Consider the following 19795-nt stretch of genomic DNA (forward strand, 5'->3'; position numbering starts at 1 on the left):
TTTTAAACGGAATATACATGTCCCTGTACAGGGTAGTCTAGAGGTTCCGTATCCGAGTTTTCGACTTCTATGTTGTGTCCAGCTTTGTGCATGGAGTCGTCGCGAAGAAGTCACAGTCAAATGCAAGGATGCATAGTTGACTGGGGACAAAAGTAGTAGTTGTGCAACATTCTTTTGAGTGGACCAGTCTTCGGACATCGCGTACGAATTTCGTAATCATAACAGTCACTTGAGTGACCATAAGATGAGCCGAAAAAGGCACTTCGCTTTCTTTATTAAAAATGAAACGTCAACAAGCAAGCAAAAAGCAATGTAAAGTAATGCAAAGCCAAATTTAGCCAGATGAAGTCAAGCGAAGCCCAGCAATGTCAAGCCAATACAGGCCAGCCATTTAGCCGGCGAGCCAGACGGAAAAACGGATAGACGGACAAACAGGCAGATACTCGTAAAGTAGAATAAATTGTAAACAATTACAATATTAAGTGAGCTGTAAAATAACATGAAGGACTTCTTGTAAAAGACAGGCGGACGGACGGACGGACGGACGACAACATGGCAAGTGTAATACTCGAAATTAAAACTGCCTAAAATCCGGTGTCCTGGTATTAACTAATACAAGACACAGTTGTACCCCTGTTGTACAGCTACCCTTGCAGACCTATTAATAGTGGTCTTATACGAAGTGCTCTGATCAAAGCCCCTACCTGTGATAAGCGGGGCAACATCGTGCAAGCTGCCAACCGTACGCCATCCGTAGATTTATACAGGGTGTTTCACGTAACTTGTGCCAAGCATTAAAAAAAAAGTGGTTAGCCGCAGCTGAATGAAACCAACGGCATGTGGTTTGCCGTCATGTGGTGCACCTTAGAGTATTTATTTATATTCCGAGTAATTAGTTAATTAACTAAGATGAATTATGCAAATATTTTAATGATCACTTTAGGGCCAAGTGCGGTTCGTTCCGTTCAGAAACGACCGATCCAATTTTTTTGTGGCAACGTACAAGATGCAGGGCGATATTTTTTGACGTTTAAAGAAGGCCCACGAAATGTGAAATAAAACCACGTGACTGCGCTCATGCGCTATCGTATTGCAGCGCTCTGAATCGCGGTTGGTGGGAAAGCACCGCGCGCGCGGACCATGGCGAAGTGAGCGGCGCCGGCTCTGGGCATCAGCGTCACAGCGTGTCAGCATCCTTGGCGCTGGCACACGGAAAGGAAGCGCCGTCGTCCCTGATAAGCGATACGCTCGACGCGCGGTTGAGAGCGCTGCGATACGTTAGCGCCCGAGCGCAGTCACGTGGTTTTATTTCATGTTTCGCGGGCTTTGTTTGAGCCGCGAGAAAGGTCGCCACGCAGCATGCACGTTGTCACACAAAAAAAGGATCGGTCGTTTCTGAGCCCCCTCTACAACACAATGAAACGCACTTGGCCCTAAAGTGAATATTAAAAATTTGGCATAATGTATCTTACTTAATTAGCTAATTAAGCGGTATAGAAATATACTCTAAGAGCGCCACATGCTGGCAAACCATGTACCATTTGTTTAATTCAGCTGCGGCTAACCACTTTTCTTTTTTAATTCTTGGCACGAGTTACGTGAGACACCCTGTACATGGTCTTCATCCCAAATTGTAGTTCGACATTGCTGAAGGAAATCAGTTGTATCTGTCGTCGGCGTCGAAAGTTTACGGGCCGTGGGATCTCACAAAATGCCGAATTTTCAACTAGCTTGCGAGACCACAGTCAGTAAAATCGCACAACACTTTGTTGTTGGTATGTAAGTTACACACCCCAGAAATCAGAATAACAGGCTGCGTGCTCAAGTAGCTTAATTGGAAAATTTGCCCTGCGCCATAAAGCCGATGAGGCGTTCATGCTATATGTGTAGTCCCGCATGCTCAATAAGTTCGTAGAAGGTTCCATGGGCTGGACCGTAGATAGTCAAGTGTGCGGCTTGTGTGAAACCCCAGTTTCGCAAGGTGCAGAGGGGGCCTCGAAAACCAATGATGAGTTTTGTCGGCTGTTTCGGGATATGGCACGACGAGCCGCGTTGCTTATTTAGGCGTGTTTTGCGACGGCTAAGGGTTTATATTGTGTCGAGGTTTAGTCGCCCCCACGAACTGTGGGTCGAACCGCCGAGCCACAAGGCTCCAGAGAGTCCAGCACCGCGCGCAGTCTGGGCGCGAGCAAAAGGGTTTGTAGATGACTGGCAACTGCAGAAATGGCAGCGGGAAAGAGAGAGAGAGATAGAGAGAGAGAAAAGCGCCGCCTTATTAGACAGCGACGTGCCAGCCGCCTCGTGCATCATCATCGTCGCGGCTTCTTTTCGGGAAACCGAGCGCCTGAGCGCGAGGCCGCGAAAGGCGCTCTGATGAGCACACACACGCACCGCCCGCCAGGCATGTACGAGGCAAGCTCGACGACTCCGACGGCTGAGAGACATCGCGCGCTCGTTTCTCTTATTTCTCTTCGACGTCATCCGGCGCACGTGGACGCATGTCGGGCTGCGAGGCGACACGAACGCCTGGAACAGCTGTTCTGTTCTTCTTATCTTCTCTCTCTCTCTCTCTGTATTCTTTTTCCTACTTTTCAAGTCGACCGCATGAAAGAGGCCCAGTACGGCAGGCTTGAAGAGACTTTTCAGTTCGAGGTGACGTGTCCATTCAAAGTCAGCATTGTCCAATTACGCACGAATCTCCGTAGCCGAGTTCAAGGATGTGCTATAAGGGCGCACTGAACCGTCTCCTATTTCTGTACCTCACGTTTCAGTTTTTGTCCGCTTATTTACAGTGTAGTATAGCATACGCGCGTGGTGCCTTAATGACTTTATATATACCAGCTGTCGTTTCGTTACAAACAGCTGTATAGCTTGTATGCTTCAATTTACCGCGTCAACTCTGAAATTTCTCAGCCAGCAATGCAGTGTAACGAGAGAAGGCGCTCCGGCCAGTAATCAGTGACACCCGACGAACTGATTACGTCGATGCGCATTTCACACGACAACTCAAAAGAAGTAGCGGTAACGTAATGGTAATGAGCGGCATGCTTGCCCGCCGCCCTCCCAATCTCCTACCCCGATAAGATTGACATATAAAACGCGCGTTTGCGTCACGTTTAAGCACCGTGGCTCGAGCGCTGGCTCGCGTCTCACGTGGGGCACTCGACCCCCTATCTGGGCTCTTAATCTCTTTACGGCCCCGGCTTCCTCGCGGAAGCCGCGCGACGTGGAACGGCAGCAGTACACAACTGGGCGGGTGCAGCTGACGAGCCATAAACCGCGCTCGGCTCATTGGCCGCACCATGGTGTCCATGCGGGAAGCAGAATCCGGTCCTTAAGAGGCCCCGTCTCGCCTGCAGCTCTCTTCCGCCGGGGAGGTCGCGACATTAATGCTCCTCCGCGTCCGCGTTGGCCTTCCTCGGCACCCTTTATTGGCATTTCCCAAACAAGACCTGCATCTTTCCATCACACAGTAGGGTGCACACGAACACGTCGAGTACCAGGACGGCTTCTAACCCCGTACTCTATATCGCTCGGCGAAAACAAGGCGCAGATCATTTTCTCTCTCTCTCTCTCTCTCTGATCGAGTTCGGCGGTTTCACGGCCAAGTGCGGTGGAAGAGTCCTTCCGCACGTCGTTTCCGGCTGACGCCTCTCCGTAGGGTGCTCCACGGCGGAGTCAATTATGGGCAAAAGAGACCTTGCGCCCGTTGCAATCACCTCTATGCTACCACAGCGGGGTGACGGGAGGAGAGAGAGACCGTGCGGTCGAGGCTGCGCTAGAGCTTTCGCGGTTGGCCTCAACAGGTCACGCGTGCATCGTCCTTCCGTTTCGTGCGGTATCTGGCTGCTTCTGCGCTTGACACTCCCCGCTTCGCGGGAATGTACGCTATTCTCCTATTAGTATGGTGTTGTTTTTACATGCTTTGCCGAACAACGTGATTTCTGTCTTTCTTCTTTTTCATTTTTTTTCTCTCTCTCTCTTTGCGAGGCGCCATCGCTACTCGGTGCGACTGCGAGTGTACAAAACGCACACGGATAAGGTACTGTTCCCATATTCTTGCTGGTTTGTTGAAAAAAATTGCTCGTATCCACGCATCTAAGTCGCTTGATTATTGGCATGTGTGATATGCCGACGGATGGCCTATCCTGACAACCAGCAGCAGTGAAGACTGTGTAGTAGAGTTTTGAGACGACTACTTAATAGCTTGCACGTGTGGGCAAGCACTAAGATTTAAGGCACAGGTCACAGCATGAGAAGTTGATCTCAAAAAGATAATTCATGTAGAAACTTTTCCTATATACCCTTTTCCTTTCTTCTACTTTTTTTTTTGCACTTTAGTTGCATATGACAGCTAGATCTCCAGGAAAAGTCGCTATACACCCAACAGTGATTGATGCTCAATTTACACCCACAGTTAAATTTTTGTACAAAGCCATCGCGTCTTATTTTGTTCACGAAGTCGAATCAGCGCAAGTCGAACAGCCCATAATCACACATTGTATATTTTACCTCATTCTGAAGGAAAACTCATTCTTCACACGAAATAAATGTGATAGCACATAACGCTTCTGCTGATGTTGTCACAAGGAGGCTAAAACAACTAAGTCATTTTTTCGACACTGCCTTACTAGAGTCCCATTTCATCATCATCATCAGCCTGGTTACGCCCACTACAGGGCAAAGGCCTCGATCCCGTACTTCTCCAACTACCCCGGTCATGTACTAATTGTGGCCATGTTGTCCTGCAAACTTCTTAATCTCATCCGCCCACCTAACTTTCTGCCGCCCTCTGCTACGCTTCCCTTCCCTTGGAATCCATTCCGTAACTCTTAATGACCATCGGTTATCTTCCCTTCTCATTACGTGTCCTGCCCATGCACCCCATTTCTTTTTTTTGATTTCAACTAATGTATCATTAACTCGCGTTTGTTCCCTCACCCAATCTGCTCTTTTCTTATCCCTTAACGTTACACCTATCATTCTTCTTTCCATAGCTCGTTGCGTCGTCCTCAATTTAAGTAGAACCCTTTTCGTAAGCCTCCAGGTTTCTTCCCCGTACGTGAGTACTGGTAAGACACAGCTGTTATAAACTTTTCTCTTGAGGGATAATGGCAACCTGCTGTTCATGATCTGAGAATGCCTGCCAAACGCACCCCAGTCCATTCTTATTCTTCTGATTATTTCTCATTTGCGGACGTGATAACAGGAGGCGGTATACAAGCGCGTCTGCTGCATTTTCTGTAGCCTTAATAGCAGAGGGTACTATGGTAACCGTTAGCGGCGTACATATGCTTACGTTGTGCTAAACCGATTTAAATACGCACTGGACAATGCACAAAACAACTTAGCCTCTACAACGTCAGCTGCACTGAAAACTGCGCAATTGCAGCGGGAAAGCGAATACCAGCGCTCAGTAAATCTATAGGCACACAAAAGACACCGGCTGTAGCTCAAGTACAGACCATGCCACATTAACAGCAATTGCGCGTGGCTGTTCATCCCCTTGCTAGAAGGTACAACTGCTACCGCGGTATTTATCGCCCCCTTAATGACGGCTCTGGAGCACTTCCGAGGCAGTGAAGAGGGCCATCATTCACGGCCGGTCGGAGCGACGAAAAGGGGTCTATAGTCGCACAGGCATGAAGCAAGGCTCGCATGGCCGACTGTTCGTGCGTCTTTGCTCGCGCCGGTCATTCGTTCGAGGTACGACGGGGAAAAGGTTAGTACTGGCACTTTTGTTGAGGCGATGAACCGCAGTACTGGCCACAGCATCTCGTATGCTGCCTACGGCAGCATGGCCATTCAATGTCATATGAGCGATAATAGGAGGAATCACGATAACACAAGTGTTCCCCTCCGTTACCATCATGTATAAAAGCACAGCGTCGCGAAAACTTAAATAGAAGCATAAAAAACGCTAGTTGCACAGCTATGTAGTGACGTCATCAGAAGGAACATTTGGGGAATCAATCAAAGTGGCATCGACACTTGATTACAATGCATTAAAATGTGCGAAATACTCACCAATCGTGTTTCTGTGATTTGTTTATTTTCTCGTTTTTTTTGTTTTTTTTTTGTCGACAATCTATTTGTAAAGCACATAAAAGTTAAGAATATGTGAGCTTCATTGGCGCACCATGAAAAAATATAGAAAAAGGACAAAATTTACAGAGATTCTGCAGTACAGAATAAACAAGTGCGTTAGGCAGCTCCTATGCCTAGTAGAACCTACCCAGCCCAGTCATTCTTCCGAATGAACTGATGCAGAAGTAATGCTCATGATGGCCTCCGCTTGAAAGCAACTATGAACCGCTGAGAAAATGTCACTTTGTGCATTGACAAGCAGGCGTATTCAACCAAGCATTGCATCCCACTCATCGATGCAGTGTAGTTCCTGACCACGTGGATTAGGTACTACACATCCAAAGACGTATGCCTCGACAGCGCAACGTAAAGAAGGGATTGCGGTTGCACCGACTTCTCATCCGGGTACTATACGACTTCAACGCAAGCATACTGCATGCGTAAGCTTCATGCACTAGGTAGGTTGGGAAGCGAAAACGTAGGGACATCCTGCAGCGTGGCGCCATTGCCAATTAGATGGAGGCCATATAATTGGTTAACGCTGATATGCACGCTCTGCTTGACGGCACTATAATGAACGACAACTCAAGCACATTTTGTTTATCTAACGCTACACTGCTCGGGTTGAATGCCAATCAGAAAAGAACGCACATTTGTATTTTGTGATGAACCCTTGTGGCGGCGTTGACCTGTGGTGCGTGCACAAATGATCTTAGAAATTTGGTGTGCACCGTTAATTCAGGGCGCACCAACGCAACACAATGGCACACATAGAGCATCGCTGCTGACCTTCAGCTACAGGTGGTCTTTCTGGACGCACGCGAATGGTCGTACATTCATACATAGTGCATAGAACTATAGGCGGAAAGTTTTCAATTTATGGGGGGGGGGGGGGGGGGCGACCAGCGTTTTCGAACCCCATATGTATACCGAAGTGATGGCCTTATATGAGAACCTCTTAGGAGACAGTCCAATTTCACAGCCTGAGTCCTCTCCCACCCCCAAGAATCTGGCGTCTGTCGGAGATATAATCTTCCTTCGTGTAATTGTCGTGCACTTCGCTGTCAATAAAACTGCTTCACCTTTCCGGAGAAACTGCTGTGTCTCTCTGCCCTTTTTATCTTTTTTTTTTCTGTGAGTGCGAGTATAAGCGCTCCTGGGCATGACTGCTGTTGATTCTGATTTCGAGTGAATCCGTCTTGGCTTCATTTCGGTTACTGAGTGAATCATGCAGGGTGCCTCAACTACCATGCACCAAGACAAAAGAAGAATAGTTGCGTTACTTGAAGAAAACCTAGTACATATTGTTTCCAGAACAGTGGAGTAGCCTCCAGTAATTATTTCGTTCCTCAAATTTAATTCGACAATTGCAATTAATTCTCTAATTCGAGAAGTACTGTCCTAATTATCAAAGTATCAATGAGGCATTTGTAGACACCCCCAGGCACCCCCAGGCACCCCCAGGCACCCCCAGGCACCCCCAAACAAAACATAACTGCTGTGTTTTCAGCGGCGTATAGTAATTGCGTGCAATTTTTTCCGACTGGCGAACAAACCTCACGAAATATGAAAAATACCACGTGGCTGCCTTCCCACTGGCATCATAAAGCAGCGCCATCAATTAAGCTTATTGAAAGCAATTGCATTGCCTGTCGCAAACCAGAAAAGACAGCGCATCACAGTGATGATGGTACGTACGGAGCACCAACACCAGGTTTCGCGGCTTTGCAGCTATTCCTTCCTCTCTACGTCACACTTATTATCCGTTTCTCAAGCCCGACTGATCACATTGATAACAAAAGTCCCTTGATAACGCAGACGAAGCGCCGCTCTGACCACGCACGAAACGCGGAGAGTAGTGTAATAGGCATAGCATGTTTAAAAATCCCGGCTTTGCTCGCACCGCATCGAAAGAGTACGCGCACAGCTATATTTCGCGCGCGAAACGTATTTCGGACCAGGGCTAAATTAAAGTGACGGCTTTAGTTTTCATACGAGTGTATACGTGCTGCAATAACAGCTTCATGGCATCAAATAAAAGCGAAATAAACAGACAGGGAAGCGACCCACGTGTTCAGAAAAGACAAAACTGATGCGTTCAAGAAAGTAAATAACCACTCCTAAATGAGTCGAATTGGCAATCGGGACGCCTGCACAGAAAACAAACAAAAACTACATGAGATTTCAGTGTGCCTTTATTATCTATGAATTCGTAAGCGCCGTTGAACACCAGGTGCTGCCTAGAGGACGTGTTCGAATAGGTCTCTTTCTGCACATACGCAGTACTGAGTCCGCTTTATCACATCTTCAGTGGCTTTTTTGATGACTGACGTTCGAATTCTATGCGGATATGCGTTATTGTCGTCCGTCTCGATCATGTAAGCACGGTCTTTCATAAAACGCCAAAGAAATAAATAAAGTGGAGAGAGGTCAGGTGACCTATAGCCGGCCAATTTACAGGCCCGTGCCTTCCAATCTATGCGCATGAGAAGTCGCATCCAGCCAGTTTCGTGCTCGGTTGCTGCTGTGTGCTGGTGCTCCACCTTGCTGATACCATAGAAGTGGAAGACGTGACAGCGGGACTTTGCTGAGAAACTCATCCACGACTCTTTCAAGGATTTAGTCCACGTAACGATGTCCAGTCAGTGTGCGATCGAAGAAGATTGGACTGATTATAGCACCGGCGTGAATTCTCCACCCTACTTTGAACGACCACTAGTACTGGTGCCGATTGCGTTTTACCCAGCGTAGATTGGAGTCCCTCCAATAGTGTGCGTTATGCAAATTTACCTGGGCATTTCTGTGAAAACTGTCTTCATCTGTGCACATGATGTCGCTCAAAACGTCCGGTGACTCATTGGCTTTTGTGAGGACTCTATTCGAGAAAGCTAGACGATTCTACAGGTTCCTATCTTCCAAGCAGCGGTACAGGTGAAAGGCTGTCGTTTAGAAACCTCCAAACTGATGACTTGGAAATTGGTAGCAGTGCAGCCACGTACCGCGCGCTAGCGTGAGGGTTTGAGGCCATAAATGCTAGAACATTCGTGCGCATAGGAGAGAACTCAAAGATGGAGTCCTACGCCGCTGTTTCTTAAAGCTGCCCGCTTGTCTCAGGTTTTCATCACTTGTGATGATTGTAGACGCCTTTGGTCTACCGCCACGCTTCCATGACTGATATATATTTGCGGTCTTCTTCGTGTTCTGATTTTCAGCTCATAAGGCAAGGGCAATTTTTACCTTCTGCTCATTAGACAAAGACGCGGCGACTGGGACGAAACAAAATCTACCTTTAAAATTTGCACTGCCGTTGTCAGTTCGCTTTTGTTGTAACAGGTATTGTGGAAAAAAAAATAACCATCCGCGCACCTTATCTACGCTAAGACAACAACTATCAGAACTAACAGCAAACTTGACATGTTACTTCGGCCGAGGCGCGGCAGATAAGGCACTAGCTCGATCACGATGTTTTACAGCGTGGCTAGTCGATTCTTCCGTCCATCTATCGCCTGTACGCCGAAACCTCATCCGGCACAACCCCATGCGAATGCATTAAAAAAAGCGAGAGAGAGAGGCGCGTGATTGGCTGCTGCAGTAGTGACCTCGTTGCTGTCAGTTACCGCCAAGCGAGCGCGCAGCAGTTTCTCTCCGGCTTCGAAATGGGTAGGCCAAGCGTCATACCTACTCCTGAGGAGCAGGCAGCTTTCCATCAGCAAAGCCGGAAGCAGAACCGAGAACGAGCTCGTCTACGCCGTCCCGATGCTGCAGCCTGGGCACAAGAACCAGCTCGTGCAGCCGAGCGCAAGCAGCAACTGCGTACCGAGGATATGGCCGCCTACCAAGCCGTCGTTTAATGGACCGTCGGGATTAACGCAGTAATAAACACCGGGGCCGCACGTTTCAGCTTCGCTGGTTAACCATTTGTACAGAGTGCTTGAGCAGCCATTTTTTTCATCTTTATTTCCTTTATTTCGTTCTGGTTAACTCAGACGATGCCTGCTCGAGGGCGCTGCTTTATGATGTGCGTGGGAGCTCTGTCACACGGCATTCGCCATATTTCGCAACGTTTATTTATCAGTCGGAAAAAACTAGTACGCAATTGGTACGCCGCTGAAGATACCGCCTTTGGATGTCCCTTGGCTGTGCCCACAAATGCCTCACTGACACTCTGACAATTATGATAGTACAGCTGGAGTTACATAAATAATTACAATTACCTAATTAAATCTCAGTAACCAAAAATTACTGGCAGCTACTACACTGTACTGGAAACAATATGCACTAGGTTTTCTTCGAGTAACGCATTGCTTCTTTTTTAAATCTTGGTGCATGATAGTTAGTTGGGACACCCTGTATATATTTATGACCTCTGCATGCAAGTGACGATGTTTGCATCCCTAATAAATGTAAATTATTAGCAGTGTTTTTAATAAGTCGTCAGCTTTGCTTACTGGAAAGACAAACGATACTGAGACGCATATCACTCACGTGCATTTCGCACGCCGTTGATAAAAGATTCTGCCGAAGAAGGCACTAAAATCTACAGGCTTTTCTCAGAGTTAAACAAGCACGTAAAGCATTTTGAAGCGAGGTGAACATACAACAACGTATTCATTCTCTAGGCATAAGCTATCCATACGTTTATAAATAATTTATAATGGGCAACCTCCTTCTCGTTAAAAATACAATAAACTTTGTCCTGTGAATATATTTAAATATATTGTGTATGTGGATGGTGTTCACATTGGAAACTTAAAACAATGTTAAAGTGAGAAAATATAGATGAGGCAGCCGCCATTGGTACTTCTAATGCGCATGTTTTCCTATTGTCAGGATTTGCAGAAATAAAGGAAAGTGTGAATTAAAATCCGAGCACGTCCACAATGACAATGATGCGGTAAGCTATTTGCCACAATAAAATTTTAAGTGAGAAGGTCGACGCAAGTCAAAAGAAACCTCAAATGATGTTGGTGACAAAACTCTGGTAATGACACATTAGGGGGGGGGGGGGAGGGGCAGTCTAGGCTTCGGCATCGCCGGGGGGGGAGGGAGGTCCCTCCCCGTATTCGGCGCCTATGCATCGAACGTCGCAATGTGACAAGGGTGACTCACACGGGCAAGAGACACTCGCAAGAAGAAAAAGAAGACGCGAAATACATGAAGAATGAGGGGGGGGGGGGGCAGTCGTGTACGCACTCCTTGTCGGAGGCGGCGCTGCTGTGCATGCGTACGTCGCGACGTAGTTCTACCACCGCGCTCGATGCGGCGTCGTTCCCTCAAGCTACGCTCCATTCCCCAGTCCCGGACACACGTGCGCGACCGGCATCGCGGCCCGGTCTTCGCCGCGGGTGCAGATAGATTAGACGAAGGCATCGCAGCCGCTGTAGGATCGAGAGCTGTTTGCTTTATTTACGCGCCACCCACAAGGGGGGGGGGGGCGCAGGAAAGCGACGTTGGAAACGCGGCTGTGCACAGCGTCAGACGCTGCAGCGGGCCGGAAATCGGAATGCGGCTCCCTTCCCGGGCTGCTTCCGAGTCGTCGGCCATTCACTTCCGGCCTCCGGCCGGCTAGTCCTAGCTCGCCGTGCGTCGGACGCGCCAGCGTAGCTAGGGAGTGCGCATTTCGTGGCGTCCTCAGTTTGCGTCCGATATGTCTTTGTGTCGCTGCCTTTTTTTTTTCTTCTTTTGTGTTCTTTTTTTGTATAGGAAGTGGGGCGGTGGGGCGGATGAGAACAACGCTGGCAAGCCCCAGGCAGCAAATATCTCCTGAAGGCGCCGCGAGGCACCGAGTGTATCGCCTATGCTCGCCCCAGTTCCGTGCAGCGATCGACAGCGTGGAGCGTTGGCACGTTTCACGAAAATGCAGAACATATCGTGCGTCAATTGCCCCTCACGCATACGTCGTTGACACAATGCCTTCGTTTTTAACTATCGGCCGTCTCGTTCTGAGAACAGATTTCGATCGGATGTAGTCCTTTAACCTCACTGTACTGCTGAGTGTTTCGTATAATCAACCGTTGACTTTGAGACTGCAATCTCTGGAACGTACTCGACCGCTACAGCCTTTCCGGTATGCAGCAGCCGCTCATCTCTACTACAATGCTGCACGCTATTTCCAAAGCGTGGCTTTCGGAACGTCGTTTCGGTTGTTTACACTTCCTGTTCCTAGCGCGTTTTGGTCGCGTGTTGCGACCGAGTGAGGATGCGGTCGCAGGCTGATTACGCGTGTAGCGATGCCAGGCCTTGCAGTAAATGCTGACTGCTGTCACACTTGGGAACGCAGGTACGCGACTGCGGCATGTTTACGCGGTTTTGTTCTCACGTAACATGTAATGCCAGCACTCATGGAAAGCAGAATGCGAAGTCGAACTACACCGGTAACGAATGGTTAACGAACTACACCGATTATTAGTTCACACTAACTTGCCGTGACATCAGAAGTGACACCGCCGTTTTTCTTTTTTCTTTTCGGTTTTCAACGTGACTCGTTGGGAGGAAGCCATGTTGGTAATACATTCGTGAATGTTTGAAATTGGTGGTCGTCAAATAGTGATCCGTTGGTGGGAGGCCCATATAGTGAAATCACTAACGGACGAATCTATGCCTTTACACGTGTAGTATCGTTCTAAGTACAGTATTGGCCAGCCACGACTTGCGCATTGGTCTTGCGCACTACCTTTCGGCATTTCTTAAAAATCTATGCGACGTCCGGGGTTACCAACATTTTCGATAAAAGGTGAACCCGACTTAGCGGGCAGAGGCTGATTTTGCCAACCCCAATTACAGTTTTGGTTCCGTATCGATTCCAGCGGGCACGTGATATTTGATTGATTTCTTCCTGGAAAAAAAAAAAAAGTGCGCGATAGAATCGAGTAAGTACTCGAAGTGTTCGGTCAAGACTTTTCTCAGAATTACTGCGGCCGTTTACGTTTAACAGATTTCACAGACAGAGTGTGCCTCATGTTCAGCTATGCATATGTTTTCGAAAGGCAGGTTTATCGTTTTTTTTCTTCGATTGTGCCATATAAAAAGCCGTCTGTCACACATTTTATTGAAAAGTGAAAAATACTTTATTGAAAGCGGCCCGTGTACAGTGCATTGGGCGGAAGTTAATGAAACCCAAGTGTCCCAAAATAACCCGTGGCCCATCACTACGACGTGCCTCCTAATCATCGAGGTGCTGGCGCGTAAAATGTTCTCCCAATCTCTGGACTGGCTATTTTACCGCCACAGGGTGCAGAGAAATTTTTCTGTTGTGAACGCTGACAGATTGTTCGCGTCCTCTTCGCATAAACTTCAGAAAAATAATTGGCTGAAGGCTTAGCTTGGTTAAGCCTGGAAGATTGCGAAAGCAATACCCTTGGCTGCGCCTTGGTTCGGCTGATGGTGTGGACATGGTTGCCCTTTGTTAAACTTATGCCTATACATCATCGGACATAGCGCAAGGCAGCGCGCCGACCACTGCAAGGAGCCGAGCTGTAGCCCCATTTATCCTCCTAGCGTGACGTCACACCAGTGAGCGCCCTCTCTAGGTAGCGCCGCAGCAGCGGCGCGCAAGGCTTCGCCTCCACCATCGATGCCGCGAGCTGGGGCCCCGTCTCTCGGTCTGGCGTGACGTCACACGGTCACGTGAGCGCAGCTGTGTAAGGAGGCGCCACGACTACCGATGGGCCGGAAGTGCGAGCAGTATTGCTTTCGCAATAAAAACAACTTGTCTTGGGGCATCGAGTGTGCCATACCAAAGTTTGGAGTTTCGTTTACTTCGCTGCAATGCCGAATAGCTCCTTATCTGCACATGGTCATCATAATCATATTCCTCTGCAGCCTATTTTCATATCCAGTGCAGGACGAAGGCCTCTCCCTGCGATCTCCAATTAGCCCTGTCTTAGGCTAGCTGATTCCTACTTGCGCCTGCAAATTTCCTAATTTCATCACCGCAGCTAATTTTTTGCTGTCCTCGACTGCGCTACGCTTCCCTTGGCTATGGCACTGGCTATTTACCCTACGCATTACATGGTTTGCCCAGCTCCATTTATTTTTCTTATTACGTAAACACCGCTTTCTTCCTTTCTCTTGACGTTACGCTTAACATTTTTCGTTCCATCGCACTTGCGCGGTCCTTAACTTTTTGTCGAGCTTCTTCTGTTTCTGTCCAAGTTCTGGCTCCACGTTCCTCCACGAGAAATAGCGAATATTCTGATTTTTCTTTTAGTAAAGTCTATCTATCCTAGCCTATCCTATCCAAGAGAAACTCCAAGTTTCTGACCCATATGTTAGCACCGGCAGATTGCAATGATTGCACGCTTTTCTTTTCAACGACAGTGGTAAGGTCCTTGTCAGTATTTCGTTATGCCTGCCGCAAGCATTCCAACCAATTTTTATGCTTCTGTAAATTTCCTTCTAATGAGCAAAGTCCCCTGTAAGTAATTGATCTAGATAAAGAAACGGATGCACAGACTCTAGAGGCTGACCGGCGATCCTGAATTGTTGTTGCCTTAATAGGTTATTCAACATTGTCTGCTGCCTATTAATCTTTGCCCGTTCATCTATCACTTTTTCTGAGAATATGCAACAGCTCCGACTGCACACACACACACACACACACACACACACACACACACACACACACACACACACACACACACACACACACACACACACACACACACACACACACACACACACACACACACACACACACACACACACACACACACACACACACACACACACACACACACACACACACACACACACACACACACACACACACACACACACACACACAGTCGCTAAGGAAAACCAAATAATAATAATAATAATAAATGAACCACGGAAGGAGAAAATGTGCTGTAATAAAACGCACTGTCATTGTAGAATTGATATTGCCACGCTGAGAGGCAAAGACACAGACACACACACACACACACACACACACACACACACACACACACACACACACACACACACACACACACACACACACACACACACACACACACACACACACACACACACACACACACACACACACACACACGCGCGCGCACGCACACACACACACACACACACACACACACACACACACACACACACGCACGCACGCACGCACGCACGCACGCACGAACACGCATATATGGTTCCCTATATTGGACCATATATTGGACAGGCCAATCGAGCGTATACTGAATATTAAGATTATTTTACACTGGAAAAGAAAATCTTACTTGATGCATGAGGCATTTCTGACCTGAACATAGGCTTTGGCATCCGCTTGGGGCCTCCGACAAGCTTTTCGTACCGATAAGGGAGCCTGCAAATAAAATCAAACAAGCCACATACTCGGTTATAAAGGGGACTGCGACGTCGTTTGCTGGAAGGCTTACAGCATCGCTTTGTGACAAATAACCATCGCTCTGTCAATCGTAGTCGCTAAGGAAAACCAAATAATAATAATAATAATAAATGAACCACGGAAGGAGAAAATGTGCTGTAATAAAACGCACTGTCATTGTAGAATTGATATTGCCACGCTGAGAGGCAAAGACACAGCAGGCGCAGTCCTGGCAAAGTATCGTCCGCTGTAATAGTATATGCTTTAGGCGCGATGCATTAGCGAGCAGGACGCTATGTCGATGCTTTAGATGCGAAGCTTCTCTAACAGAGCTGCCCGCAGGCACCGGCACCGCAAAAATGCGACAAGAAGCGCAAAGATTAAGCGCTGCAGGTGCATATCCTGGCTCCTTTCATTTTTGCAGAGAGGGGGCGAACGAGGGAAATCATGCTATAGTTCCTGTTCTGATTGCAGCATCGGCAGGTGGTATCATTTACAGTATCGGCATCGCTATTCGGAAATGTCGCCGTTTCACTCTGCCAAGGTTCTACACTCTGCTCATTCACAAGGGCATTCGAAGTCTAATACAGCGCCCAGCGTTCACGAAAAAGCACATATCCAACACTTTCAGTTGTGTTCATGTCTCTTTAAGATTACATAATTCTGCACATGCGTTTTCTTTTCTTTGGTGCGATAGCCGTTATGAGTAGCTTTTCTTCATCGGCACCATATTGCCGATACCACATTTCTGAAACACCGCGACATCACTTGCGAGCTTGAGGCTCTTCGCTTTCGAAATTGAACGAGACGTAGTGGGTTGCTGAGAGGATGCCACGTTTACTCCCCTAAATGCGTTTATTTCAATGCACATCCCAACGCAATAACAGACTCTACAATGTTACGATGTCACACTACGATGTACAGAGATTATAGAGCCTGAAAACTTTCCTGTAAGAAAGGTTTATCTTCCTATTATACCATATTCACCACATTAGAAGAAACCGGCTGCATGTGCAAGGAAATCTGCCTTAGTATAAGTATATAATCTGCCTCTAGATAGCAGAGCTGCGGAGTGGCAGCTCCTGAGTTGGAATGATTACAGAATGAGTCCACGTTTTCAAACAGCCGGAATGAAATGGTCATGGAATGATGGCGCCAGTCAAGCGGGTTGAATGGGATTGAAATGGAAGCCCGAGATTCCGCATCGGAGTTTGAATAGAAGATAGCCACGTAGTCCTTGGTTTTAAGCGAGATTACAAAGCCACTAAATTTGCCAATTAGACTTATCGATAGACTTGACCATTTTATGACAAAATTACAAGTGGCATCAAGATCAATTCAAGCGAAAAGGGGAGGGGGGACGCTATGGGAAATTCGTGTGCGAAGTTAAATGCGTATGAATGAAATGCAGTCTTTGTACAAAAAAATTCTTTAAGTAAGGGCTCAAAAGTGTCATAAAGAATTTATCGGCTGTTATCTTCATTTTCTTTCATCGCTTGGGTTGTCACGCGGCATAACTTAATGGTTAAATTAGATATGAAGGCTAGTTTCATGCAGATACAACAATAACGACTTATAAAACGTGTTGTCCATGATTGATCTTTCATAGTCTTCTGGTTGGTTCCTAACTTCAAACCTCTAAGTACACTTTCTCGGACTGTATTCGTCTCGAGGCACGTCCAAAGCAGGTGACGGGCATCCACTGACGATGCAGGAGGGGCGCTCTTTAGACAGTGGACAACGTTTCATATGGTTGACCACAAGCACGAGTTATGGCTGATAGGAAGGCCGCTCCGGCCCGAAGTCTCCGTAGAGAGGCTTCCTCCACCCGAGAAAGATTGCGCGGAAGGGAGCGGAGATGCGGCTGGACATTTCGCAGCGTGCCGACAGAACTGTACGTTACGCTAAGTGTAAATTTTATGGCAATCGGGGCATTGAAAGTGTAAAGTATTGCGAAGTTTCAAAATTTCTGGCCTTCTTATAGGAGCATTACAGGTATTTATTGAATCCTCGTTTTTCTTTTTGTTTGTTTCTTCTGTATGTTCATGCGTTATACGAGGTGTGCAGTACTTTTTAGCGGTGTGCTCGGGGAATTCAACGGGGCACTTTGCTTACAATTGCTTAAAATTAAGTACAGTATTATTAGTAATGTATAGTATTAGTATATTAGTATATTAGTATAGTATAGTAATAAGTATTAGTAAAATTATTAGTAATGGCTACGCGAAGTTGTCAGGGCATGAACTAATTACAGTCTTATCAGTAAATTGCGTATGCAGGCGATCCACAACGTCCCGGTTGGACTTTAAGACCCAACGCCGGATTTATGCCGCTGTCATGGGAGAAACTATGATGCAATACAGGATGAAATTTTGCGGAATTTCGGGGGGAGGGTGATATTACAGTCACTGTTTTCGCTAAACAAATTTGTGTAGATGAGTCACTCTGTTTGTAAACAAGTTCCTTAACTAGTGCTGGAAAACGTTACATTGACGCATATGACGATTGTCATATGCGGGCTACATTTTATAGCATGCGGTGTAATTAAATTCAGCTGCATTTCACCTTGCAAGTTCTCAAAAGATACAGCTTCGCTAGAAATTTGGTTCATATCAGCCTGCTATCAGTCTCTTTCTTTTGCTTTAATGTTCCTCTAGTGTACGTGTGCTGTAAAATATGTGTAAGAATAAATATTTTATTAGTTTTCAGTAATAAGCAAATAAAAGCAGCAATGGTTATCTCATAAATAACTTAAGGAGAACCGTTTCAGCTATGTAAGTATAGTCCCACCAAGAAATCCATATATTGAGCATCGTCGCATTTGAAGGATAGTTTCATATCTCTCTCCCTGTGAATTTCTCTTGTCGGATATTTCTGTGAGCCGAGGGCTGTCAGAATGACTACATAGTTTTCAACAACGTCTTTTGTCATCGCATCTCTTGTCACAGCTCCGTTGTCGCCCTCTATAAATTCTTGTGAGGGCCTAAAGGTAAGGGTGTTACCAGTACTTCAAGAAGACACCCTTAATGGTGCAGTCATTTTTACAGTGAACCAGCCCATATTGAAACAGGAATATAACATGAAACAGGAACAAGAACGTGCACCGAAGAAGCAGCGCTGGATCCTCGCCGTAATCTTCTGCTTTTCTCGCTTAAATAGAGGAAAACTTTCGCAAATGTTGAAGACCAACTTGAGCAAAAATCATGGCTGTATAAGGCAGAAGCGATCGAGAGTATCACGTATTCGCAGTTGAGCCTAAATATTATAGATGTTCTGTTCTTCAGCAGCGCCAACGCGCGAACACTTCGACTGAATGAAAAAAACAAGAAAGTCGCAGTGTTGCGCCTTACACTTTGTAATCTCTAAATAAATTTCCCTTTGTGATCATGGAGGGTGCGGTAGATCCTGCCTGAGGGTCGGATTGACAGAAACTCGAGTCCACTACGTCGCCTTGATCGACACTCTTCCTCATTGGAAGCGCTTCATGTCGAGTACAGAAGTTTGTCTAGCAGGCGCGGCCGCTGTTACAGGCGGCACGCTTTTGGGCATTTAAGGCGAAAGCCTTAGATGCTCCATCAAGCGTCCGGCGTTAAGATTCGATGGCAAGAAAACCCACCTGACCAAGCCATGGCGTCACGTTCCCGGTGCCGGACCTGCTGCGTCTCGCACTGCAAAATCCCACAGTGAACAGCCACGGCATTGGATGGTGCAGTGGCCCACACCCCAAAAAATTGGCTTTGCCCAATTGGAAATTGATTTGATCCACGTTCGATACCGACCCGATACGCTCCCAATATTGAACTGGCCCACCCCCAAGATTTCGGGGGCCCGCCTCCAAAATTGCCTTTGCCCAGGTCGAGCACATGACCAAGTGAAAAGTATCGCGCGGAAGACTCAGAATGATTTCGCGTGCATGCATATAAGTAAGGATACCGATGTGCCTCTTTAACATCTGTCTGCAGTTTAGGTACTTGATCTGCACTTAAGGCAGTCTCCAAAATCCATCTCTGAAAATCGAACTGCTATCTTCGAACTGTGATTTTCTTTTCTTTAATGCGTTAGAATTAGGCATGTAAAAATGGAAAAAAGTGTATGTGAAGTGTGGGAAGCCGGTCACGTACTACATATATTGCACTTCATAGTGTACATATATAGTACTCATGGGGGTCGGTTCCGGACCACCATGAGTTGCTCCCCGCTCCTCGGCCAGGCAAGGCGTGTTTATAGAAAGCTCCTAAACAACAATTTGCAAGACGGAAAGCGCGGCTTAAATCATTAATCCCCAATGAAGGTGCGACGCAATGCTCAGACACTTCTCTCGCATTTACCGCTGTATCGCCGCTGAATTTTGTTTCGGATAAGCCACCATGACCTTGT

At 47.0% G+C, this 19795-nt stretch overlaps 1 long non-coding RNA gene across 1 annotated transcript in view; it reads right to left on the minus strand.

Annotated features, from left to right (window-relative positions):
* LOC142571104 (uncharacterized) overlaps positions 1 to 19795 on the minus strand; it is a 636802-nt gene that overhangs the window by 106978 nt on the left and 510029 nt on the right. Inside the window, exon 3 of the long non-coding RNA XR_012825753.1 lies at positions 15335 to 15397. This is a non-coding gene — a long non-coding RNA (uncharacterized LOC142571104). The remainder of the gene's footprint in view (positions 1 to 15334; positions 15398 to 19795) is intronic.

Source organism: Dermacentor variabilis, chromosome 2 (genome assembly GCF_050947875.1).
Source record: "Dermacentor variabilis isolate Ectoservices chromosome 2, ASM5094787v1, whole genome shotgun sequence".
Taxonomy (NCBI): domain Eukaryota; kingdom Metazoa; phylum Arthropoda; class Arachnida; order Ixodida; family Ixodidae; genus Dermacentor; species Dermacentor variabilis.